An 11,880-nucleotide genomic window follows, 5' to 3' on the forward strand; every position below is an offset into this window, starting at 1 on the left:
GCCCACGTTAGACAGTCTACGGACTATAAATATGTATCTAGGGTTATTGAGAAAGGAGGACAATCACGTTCACAACAAACACAAACCAAGCGCATCGCCACCCCTTATTTCGAGGGTTTCTTCCGGGTAAGCATCATGCTGCCTAGATCGCATCTTGCGATCTAGGCAGTATACGTTTATTCATCACCTTGTGTTACTCGTGCTGAAGCGTTGTTGATGGCGAGTAGCACTATTTATCGTAGATGTTTTGGGGCTTGCATTGATGCTTTTCTTATGCATATTTGCTTAGCAATGCCGTCCCTCGATATCTAGCTGTCCTTACACCTATCTGGCAGCACCTTGCTTGTTCGTTACTTAGTAGATCTGATCTGTTATAGTTGCTCCTTGTTCCAAGGATTAGTTTAATATCTGCATGATTAGGCCTTATGCTGGGGTTGGATGATCCGGTAGTGCGTGAAGTGTTGTTTCACCGTTCCTATAAGGGATGTTCCGGGAATTGACTTAACGTTGGTTTTTAGGCCTCTTTTAGGGATAGTTTTCATCATCTTTCGTATCTGCTAGGCCCAACTACGCGTAGGATGTTCCGATTATGCGGTGAAAACCCTAAACTGTCGTAGATTGGTTTAGCTTTGTTTTGATCAAGCAGGATCCCCATGTCAGCGTAAATCCAACGTGAACCATGGGGCGATCGGCTCTTTGAGCCGATCCACAGGGCAACCTGAGAGCCGATCGGGCTCGTATTTAATGTTTACGTGACTACCATGCAGGAGACTAGTTGAAGCAATCCAACACCTTCCTGATCAGGTATAGGTCAGGTGGCACGCCCTTGCAACCGCCAGGACGTGTGCTGGAACTTTGCGGGACGACGCGAGGCACCAGGGCCCACTTAGCAGTCTTGGGAGTCTCCCGGCTCTTCGTGTTGGTTAACCACTGCTCGCCGGTGGGTTTTGGCAGGCAACACATTCTGGCACGCCCGGTGGGACACTTTCTACAACAACCACGTCAACATCGGCAGCCAAGATGTCGGACGAACTGATCAAGTACGAGGATCTACCTGCAGAGCATAAGAAGAAATACGATGAGCTCAAGGCCATCTTTGAAGCCGATCTCATCGGCTCTTTTGAGAAGACCTGTTCGCACGGCATCAGATTCAAAGGATTCACACCCGAAGGCGCGTTCGAGGGATTCGATCTGTCTCTCCCTTCGGAGGAACGTACCAGAGCCCTGCGCCAAGAAATTAACTATGCTGTGGCTCATTCTCTACATCGGCATTCTGAGAGCCTGGTGAATACACTTGAGCGAGTTGCGCTTCGTGTGGTGCAAGAAATCATGAAACATCAGTATTCTCCGTCAGGACCCGCTTTAGGGACTCATCAGGGAGAGATACCATTCCTCACCAGGCCACCACTGCCATTCGCGATGGCAGCTCCACAGCAACAAGGTTCACCGGCATACGTCGTCTACAAGGTTGGAGGTGATCCTGGCGACTACCAATTCTTGTATGAGCCGCCCAAGGAGATCCCACATGGATACGTGTGCACATACGTGCCGGACTGCAACAACTGGACGCACGCGATCCAAACTTCAGCAGGAGGAATTGCCAGAGCAGGAGCTATTGTTACGACAGGAGGGATTGCTGGAGCAGCGGGGAGTTACGGAGCAGATCTTTGAGAAACAAGCGTGGCTAACTAAATATGCCACTGCAACGAGTCATGAAAGCTCAACCCCTACAGCCCCTACTGTGGATCAGATCAGCGCAATCTTGAGAGATCAGTTCGGCATCCTGCCAAAGAAGAGAACAATCGGATATTCCAAGCCGTACCCCAATGAGTATGACCTAATCCCGCTGCCACCTAAGTATCGGCTCCCTGACTTCACAAAATTCAGTGGATCAGAAGGGTCTAGCTCCATCGAGCACGTGAGCCGATACTTGGCACAGCTGGGCATGGTTTCAGCATCAGAACCCCTACGTGTGAGGTTCTTTGCCCAATCTCTCACGGGTCCAGCCTTTGGGTGGTACACCTCGCTACCCCCAAATTCAGTTCGGACATGGAAGCAGCTGGAAGAGCAGTTTCACATACAATATCATTCAGAAGCTACCGAAGCGGGCATTGCCGATCTGACGCAGGTTCGGCAAAGGCGAGGAGAGACGGTGTCTGAATACATTCAACGTTTCAGAACTGTCAAGAACCGATGTTATTCGGTTCATTTATCTGAGAAAGAAGCAGTCGAGCTTGCCGTGGCAGGCCTCACAGCGCCACTCAAGGATCTGACGTTCCAAGTGGAGTACAATTCGTTGGCGCACATGGTCCAGAGACTAACTTCGTATGAACAGCATCACCCAGAATTGTACCAAGACAAGTTCAAGCGCACGATAGGCCTGGTCGACGCTGAGGAAGATGAAGACCTTGCGGAAGATCAGGAAGTCGCCGTGGCTGAATGGACTCGGACGGCAGTTCCCGTGTCCTGCAAATGGGTGAAACAACCAGGGCCTCCAAAAGGGTTTGACTTTGATTTAAGCAAAACTGAGAAGATTTTTGATTTGCTGCTGAAGGAGAAACAGCTGAAGTTACCCGAAGGCCACAAAATTCCTACGTCACAAGAGATGAACGGTAGGCCATACTGCAAATGGCATCACACGTTCACCCACGCCACCAACGACTACAAAGTGTTGCGCGCACAGATTCAAATGGCGATAGAGTCAGGCCGAGTAATCTTCGGACAATTTGCCATGAAAGTAGACACACATCCGTTTCCTGGCGTCAACATGGTGGATCTCAGTCACTCCGTAAGTTGTGAGCCAGGTTTCTCTTTTGATGTCAACATGGCAGGGCTTGGTAACCGCCATGACAAGGATAAAGCAGAAAGCAGTCACTCCCGTGGCAAGGAGAAAAAGGAGGCCGATCCACGCGACCGGCCCCAACATGATAACAGACGGTACCTGACAGAAGGAGAAGTGAGAAGCGTGCGGTATCAACGACCACTCTCCGCGCACCTCCTTAACAAATATGAGCAGCAGTATGACCGACGTCGGCGCTACGACGTGGATGACGAAAGATATCGTCGGTCTGATGCAGATAACAGGAGGTATCGTCGATATGATAGAGACGATGAAGGGTACGAGCGTCACGCTAGAGGGAAGTCAAGAGAGCAAGAAGACTTGGATAGGCATTGGAACTGTCCTTTCTTTAAACACTGCTGGGACTCAGGAATGAGCCGATTGCCTACAATCGAGAACTGCCCAGAATGTAGACAGCAGAGGAAGGGAACAAATGAAGTTTCAGTGTTCAAGCGTCTAGGGCCTCTCCCACCTCAGAACAAACGAGCTGAGTCATCTCAAGATGAAGACTTTGAGGAGTCAGATGAAGAAGAAGATAGGTACCACCGGCCAAGGTGGTGCCCTGATGGACTCAGCCATTCTCAGAAGCGTAGGGTGCAACGGCTACGAAACCTGGAGGAAGCCGAGGCTCAGTACCTGTACACGTTGAGGAAGGCACGGCCCGACCTGGCCGTGAAAATTCAGCAAACGCTGGAGATGGAGACGCGCCCGCCAAAGAAAATGTGGCACCCCAAACAGTCAAAGGCCGATGCAGAGGCATCGGCTGATACAAACATGGTGTTCATACTCCCGTCAGAGTTTTGTGCTCCAAAGGATGAGGAAGTATCGGTGGCTCAATTCGACTGTGGTCCACGGCCAGTGATCTTTGAGAAGCCACGAGAGAGGAGCTACAGGCATTTGAAAGCTCTATACCTAAAAGGTTATATCGATGGGCAGCCTGTCAGCAAGATGTTGGTTGACACGGGGGCGGCAGTCAACATAATGCCGTATTCCATGCTTCGACGTTTGGGACGCTCCAATGACGATTTGATCAAGACCAACGTCACGTTAAGCGATTTCAACGGCCAAGCATCAGAAGCAAAAGGTGTTCTAAATGTAGACCTGACCGTAGGCCGAAAAACCATACCTACCTCGTTCTTCATTGTCGACAGCAAAAGCAATTACGTTGTCCTGTTAGGAAGGGATTGGATTCACGCTAATTGTTGCATCCCATCCACAATGCACCAATGCATCATACAGTGGGATGGAGATGAAGTGGAGGTTGTTCAGGCGGATGACTCAATCGAGATCTCACTAGCTGCCATGAATATTTGGGATGCGAACGACCAGGAGCCGCTCTCTGGAATCAGTTTGGATGGTTGTGAACGCATCGAAGCTTCAAAAAACGGGGTGAGGCTGGTCTTATCCACCGGCCTGACAGAGTAGCAAGATCTAAATCAGTAGGTGTACGTGGCAAGGCAGATCCATGCGATCGGCCCCAAAAAATGAAAAGTAGTAATCTTATCTCAAGCGCGTCACGTAGCCATACTGAAGCACCAAGAAGTTGTAGACCCTCATTGGGCATTGCGATGAAAAAGGAGGCCGATTCTAGCAATCGGCCAAAATTATCCTCAACATACACCTTGCCTGTGTTCAGCATTGATCTAGCAGGCGATGGAAAGCTGGGTATGGGTTTACATCAGCTGATAAGCTGGAAGAGATTGACATTGGTCCTAGGGATAAGCCACGACCAACATTTATCAGCAAAAAGTTAGATCCACATCTCAGGGGCCTGATGATAGCCTTGTTAAAAGAGTACCCAGATTGTTTTGCATGGGATTATACGGAGATGCCTGGGTTAGACAGGAGCATCATTGAGCATCGGCTCCCCCTGAAGAAAGGATTTCGGCCGTTCCAGCAGCGAGCACGACAGATGAAGGCCGAAATCTTGGTGGAAGTCAAGAAGGAGATCCAGAAGATGTTGGACGCCGGGTTCATCAGGACATGCAGGTACGCTGAATGGATTTCCAATGTCGTACCTGTGGAGAAAAAGGATGGCCGATGGCGTGTCGCCATAGATTTTCGGAACCTCAACAGTGCCACTCCAAAGGATGAATATCCAATGCCAGTAGCGGAGACATTGATCAATGTAGCTGCTGGTCATAAAATTTTAAGTTTCATGGATGGCAATGCCGGCTACAACCAAATTTTTATGGCTCCAGAAGATATACACAAGACTGCATTCAGAGTGCCAGGCTCGGTGGGCTTGTTTGAATATGTAGTCATGACTTTTGGATTGAAGAATGCTGGCGCAACATACCAAAGAGCCATGAATTACATCTTTCATGATTTAATCGGCAAACTGGTGGAAATTTACATCGATGACGTGGTGGTCAAGTCTGTTTCGATGGATGGACACTTGGAAGATTTGCGACACGTCCTGGACCGAACTAGGAAGTTCGGACTAAGAATGAATCCAAAGAAGTGTGCCTTTGGTGTGACGGCCGGTCAGTTCTTGGGTTTCTTGGTTCATGAACGTGGAATTGAGATCGGCCTGAAAAGTCAAGAGGCAGTGCGAACGATGAAGCCACCCACCACGAAGAAGGAGCTCCAATGTCTCATCGGCAAAATTAATTTCGTCAGAAGGTTTATCTCCAACTTGTCAGGACGAATCGAGCCGTTCATGGGATTGGTTAAAATCAAGTCTGATGAGGAGTTTCGCTGGGGGGCAGAGCAACAACAGGCATTTGACGATATTAAGGAGTACCTAACGAAGCCACCTGTGTTAGTTCCGCCGCAGCAAGACAGGCCGTTCTGCATTTACTTATCAGTGGCTGACACCTCCATCGCATCAGTGGTGGTGCAGGTTTATGATGGTCTGGAAAAAGTGGTTTTCTACCTCAGCAGAAGGATGTTGGATGCAGAAACAAGGTACCCTGAAATTGAGAAGTTGTGCCTCTGTCTATTTTTTACCTGCACCAAGATCTAGCATATCTTGCTGTCAGCAGAAATCATCGTCATATGCAAATCGGATGTCATCAAGCACATGCTGTCGGCTCCTGTACTGAAAGGCCGACTCGGCAAATGGATGTTTGCGTTATCGGAATTTGATATCCGGTATCAACCTGCGAAAGCAGTCAAGGGACAAGCGTTGGCCGATCTCATCGCTGAACGAATAAACACGGACGTAGCCGCACTATCTGTGCGTGCATGGGCCATGTTCTTCGATGGATCGGTCTGTGAGGATGGTTGCGGCATCGGCGTGCTACTCGTGTCGCCTCGGGGGGCAACATTTTCCTTCTCCATCAGGATAGCTATCCCTTGCACCAACAATGTTGCTGAGTATGAAGCGATGTGTAAGGGAATGGAGTTGCTATTGGACGCTGGGGCGGAAGCAGTTGAGATCTTTGGAGACTCCAAGTTGGTGATTTCTCAACTCACGGAAGAGTACAAGTGTGAGAGCGAGTCGCTCTTTCCATTATGGATGCAATGCCGTGAGCTGATGACACGGTTCAGATATATAAACTTCCATTGGATCCCAAGGTCGCAAAATACCGAGGCGAACGATCTCGCACAAACGGCGTCAGGATACAAGGATGTAGCCGATGGAGCCGATTTTCAGGTGCAGTTCATGGAACCAGATGATTAGAGAGCCGATATCTTCAATTATTTGAAAGATTCGGCTCGGGGGGCACCTAAACGGATAAGATATAGGGCCATGAAGTACGTACTGATTGGCGATGACATGTTCTACAGGACATTGGAAGGATTACTTCTCAAATGTTTGGGACCAGCCGAGTCCAATCAGCTCTTGCATGAGGTGCATGAAGGTGCCTGTGGAACTCACCAATCGGCTCATAAGATGAAGTGGCTGATCAGGCGATCGGGATTTTATTGGCCCACCATGCTTGAAGATTGTTTCCAGTATTATAAAGGGTGTCAAGCATGTCAGAAGTTTGGGAGCATTCAGATGGTACCCGCATCAGCAATGAATCCTATCATCAAACCTTTGCCATTCCGAGGTTGGGGCATGGATATGATCGGCAAAATTCATCCTGCATCGAGCAAAGGCCATGAATGGGTTCTGGCCATTACAGATTACTTCACTAAATGGGTGGAGGCCGTCCCTATGAAGTCAGTAGCATCGAAAGATGTTACCAGTTTCGTGTTGGAACATGTTATTCATAGATTCGGGATTCCCCAGACTATCACAACAGATGGAGGTTCGATCTTCGTTTCTAAGGAGTTTAGAAAATTTTGCGAGGATATGGGAATCAAGCTGATCCGATCGTCTCCATACTATGCTCAAGCAAATGGACAGGCTGAAGCATCCAACAAAAGTCTGATCAAGCTGATTAAGAGGAAAATCGACGAGCATCCTAGACGTTGGCACGAGGTATTGTCAGAAGCACTGTGGGCTTATCGCATGTCGTGTCACGGAGCAATAAAAACCTCGCCATATCAGCTGGTCTATGGACAAGAAGCTGTGTTACCTTGGGAAATCAAGGCTGGGTCAAGGCGGATTACATTTCAGAATGATTTAACTGCTGAAGAATATGCAGCCCTAATGAGCGACAGCATTGAGGATGCAACGGAACTCAGACTATGGTCACTTGAGAAAATCAAGGAGAATAAAGCTAAGGTGGCTCGCGCATATAATAAGAAGGTGAAGCCAAAGGAGTTCCAGGTTGGTGATCTGGTATGGGAAGCTGTATTGCCGTTGGGGACTAAGGACAAAGTGTATGGTAAATGGTCTCCAAATTGGCACGGTCCTTACAAAGTCATCCAGGTTTTGAAGGGCAATGCCTACATGCTTGAACAGTTGGATGGTGTGAAGTTCCCAGTGGCCGTCAATGGCCAGCATCTCAAGAGGTATTTCCCAAGCATGTGGGATGATGGGCAGTGAGGTATGGGGGCCGATTTTAAATCGGCCAGTAAAAAAACCGTCAATGGCCAGCATCTCAAGAGGTATTCCCAAGCATGTGGGATGATGGGCAGTGAGGTATGGGGGCCGATTTTAAATCGGCCAGTAAAAAAATTATGTGTACATACAAATCACAGCCGATGCACAGACATCGACTTGAGAAAATATGCGAAGACAACAGTATACTAGTACAGCCGATGCACGGACATCGACTTCAGAATAATAAAAGCCGATGCATTGCTATCGACTCTAGAGGAACAAGCTCAATTGAGCAGGTTAACAGATCAGTTTCAGACCAGAGATCATGATAGCTGAGGATTTGAATCTGCGCATTTAAGGTTGGAGGATAGTTTGGACATGGACTGGACCTGTTTGACCGTGTGAATAGGCAACTATTTGGCCTCAAATCGCGTTTGTAGTGCAGGCCGATGCCTTGCCATCGGCTCTTTGTACAGCGACTTCGTTTGACAATCGGCAAAATTGACAGGAAAGCGAAATTAATTGGGGAATATTTTCTTCATTAATAATAGGATTTTTACAAAAAGAGAGCCGATTGCTCAAGGGAGGAAGAACAAAAGGAGGACAGATTGCTACCACTAGTCCTATGCTAAATGGTCCCTACTCTAAGGACCGTCGCTGTCCTCGTCATCGCCGCTGTAGCCGCCGCCGGTGCTGCTGCTGGCGAGCTCCTCGTCGCTACTGTCGTAGCCCTCAATGGGGGCTTCTTCCTCCTCATCATCGTCGTCTTCGTCGTCATCCGACCAGGCCCAGCCGCGGAAGCGCTTCACTGGCGGCTCGTCGGAGGAGGTGTCGCCATCCTCTTCCTCCTCGTTGGAAGAGGCGTCATCCTCCTCCTCCTCTTCTTCTTTGTCTTCGTTGGAGGGGGCGAAGCTACCCCAGGAGAGGAGGTCATCCTCGCTCTCCGCCACCAGTTCCCCGTCGATGAGGAGTTGGAGGTCGTCCTCCCCATCGGTCAGGGGCAGGTCGCCATCTGACCCGATGAGGGCCTCGGGTGGGCCATCTGGCACATGGTCGAAGTCCCACTCCGGCTCATCCCATTGGTCGGGCCCTGGCATCGGCTCATCTGAGGAGGAAGATTGGAAGGAGAGAGCCGATGCAGCGGAGGAGGAGGATGAGTCCATTGTGGAGGAGGGTTTTTTGCAGATGGCAAGTACGGAGCAAGGGAATGAAGAGATGAACTGCTCGATGCGGTTAAATAGAAGGGGACATAGTGGAGATTTAATGCTTGAGCAGTTTTCGAGGATGTGGTGCCAAAACTGTCAAACGTGCAGAAGTTGAGAAGACAGGGTATCATGATGGAAGGATACTGAAGCGGTTCTGCTCTGCCACAACATGACCCTACGAAGGAGGAACAGAGTGGTTTTGAAATTATCATTACCAAAACCAGGGGAACATGTGTTATCGCCAGATTTTGGCCAAATCAGGAGATGGGCCGTAATTGAGATGGGCTTGAAGAAGATGCACGTGGAGAATATCTGAAGCGGCCTCGCACGAGAGTTTGGGCTAAATTGCCCGTGTATCTGTATATTATTAGATCGTATTTAGAATTAGAAGACATAGTGTAGCTCGTACACGGTTGGGTTTATGCCCACGTTAGACAGTCTACGGACTATAAATATGTATCTAGGGTTATTGAGAAAGGAGGACAATCACGTTCACAACAAACACAAACCAGGCGCATCGCCACCCCTTATTTCGAGGGTTTCTTCCGGGTAAGCATCATGCTGCCTAGATCGCATCTTGCGATCTAGGCAGTATACGTTTATTCGTCACCTTGTGTTACTCGTACTGAAGCGTTGTTGATGGCGAGTAGCACTATTTATCGTAGATGTTTTGGGGCTTGCATTGATGCTTTTCTTATGCATATTTGCTTAGGAATGCCGTCCCTCGATATCTAGCTGTCCTTACACCTATCTAGGTGTAAGGGCAGCACCTTGCTTGTTCGTTACTTAGTAGATCTGATCTGTTATAGTTGCTCCTTGTTCCAAGGATTAGTTTAATATCTGCATGATTAGGCCTTATGCTGGGGTTGGACGATCCGGTAGTGCGTGAGGTGTTGTTTCACCGTTCCTATAAGGGATGTTCCGGGAATTGACTTAACGTTGGTTTTTAGGCCTCTTTTAGGGATAGTTTTCATCATCTTTCGTATCTGCTAGGCCCAACTACGCGTAGGATGTTCCGATTATGCGGTGAAAACCCTAAACTGTCGTAGATTGGTTTAGCTTTGTTTTGATCAAGCAGGATCCCCATGTCAGCGTAAATCCAACGTGAACCATGGGGCGATCGGCTCTTTGAGCCGATCCACAGGGCAACCTGAGAGCCGATCGGGCTCGTATTTAATGTTTACGTGACTACCATACAGGAGACTAGTTGAAGCAATCCAACACCTTCCTGATCAGGTATAGGTCAGGTGGCACGCCCTTGCAACCGCCAGGACGTGTGCTGGAACTTTGCGGGACGACGCGAGGCACCAGGGCCCACTTAGCAGTCTTGGGAGTCTCCCGGCTCTTCGTGTTGCTTAACCACTGCTCGCCGGTGGGTTTTGGTAGGCAACAGATTTTGCATGTTTGTAGATTTCATCATTGGCCAGATCAAGGATTTTTTCTAGAATTTTAGAAACTTAAAAATATAATTTCTAAATTTTAAAATAAAAAGCTACATGTAGCTCGGCCTCCATTTGTCCATACACGTACAACGAAGGGAAGCTAAAATGAGACACCATGGTGCCCGGGCAGCATATACCGAATGCATATGTTTTGCTATAAATTATGCATGTCCAAGGGTATACATATCTAAGTTATCCGGATCTGAATAAACACTAGCCGCCTTTAATTCAGTCTCCCCCATAGATCGGTGTCCCCTTCTTCGGACAGTTTCATCGGCGTGGGGAGCAGTGGGGAACCCGGTCTACGTGTGGAGTTTTCAGTAGATTATATTAGGGTTTTGATAGTTTTAGTGTTAGTTTTTCCACAGTGGAGATGGCATCGTCTACAATAAGTGATCTTCGGTCTTTCGTTCGATGACGATATCTCCTTCCCGACGTCAATGGTGGTGTTGAAAGATTACATTTTGTAGATATGGGCCTTTAGATCTTACTTCACCAGATCGATTTTGCATCTTTTCTCATGGTTGTCGCGAGGAAGATTATCGTCACAGTTTTTGTCCCTGCTCTCGCCCTCCAGCGACATCGACAATGCTGGTCGGCTGTTATTCCCTAACATACTGGTGTTGATATTCTTGCAGATGTTGATTGCATGCTTTAATAGTTATACGCGTGCACGCAGCCTTGGCATTGCAGCTTGAATTAAAATTATGGGAGTATCTTCATTGGTAGTTACATGTCTATGGTTTGTTATCTATCTTTGGATACTATTTGTTACTATAATTGTCATAAAATTATCTATACCTATATATACATAAGGTATGCATTCCCAAGTTACATATACCCGATTTACACTTACCCAACATATACATACTTAGATATACTATCTGACAAGGTATCGACTTGTCAATGCCTACAAGTTGTAGACTAGGGTTTTGTTGGAACTAGAGGGCAAGTAGATCTCGAGGGTTTCAGCCGGAAAAGTACTCGACTGCTTATGAAAACTAGGGTTGCATGAACAATGATTTGATCCTCTCTTTGTCCCTCGACTCCCCCTTATATAGGAGGTGGAGCCGAGGGTTTCGTATTACACAACTTTACAGATTCCGGGAGACTCTCTGAGTCCAACCCGTAAAGTTACAAATCTCTTTATTCCTAATACAACTATATCTTTCCTTAACAATTAATTGGGCTTCCGATCTTCATATTCTTCGACTCCATGGGCCTTCAGTAAATCCCGGGTACCATCTTCGGCAGGCCCATTGGGGATGCCTATGTCAGTAGCCCCCGAGATTTTGCTTGAATCGAAGAATCAGGGAAAATCTCCAACTTTACAATTACCATATAACTTCTTTGAGTTAACACATATCTTTAATAGAACAATCATATTTTGTACATGGATAACGGTAATTGGGGCTAATTCATCTGACAGATCAGGTACTAGTTAACTGCTCTTGTGGCAATCCGCAAAAACCTACTTCAAGATCACGTCCCTGGACATGATCTCGGGATACT

Source organism: Lolium perenne, chromosome 2, assembly GCF_019359855.2.
Source record: "Lolium perenne isolate Kyuss_39 chromosome 2, Kyuss_2.0, whole genome shotgun sequence".
Classification (NCBI taxonomy): domain Eukaryota; kingdom Viridiplantae; phylum Streptophyta; class Magnoliopsida; order Poales; family Poaceae; genus Lolium; species Lolium perenne.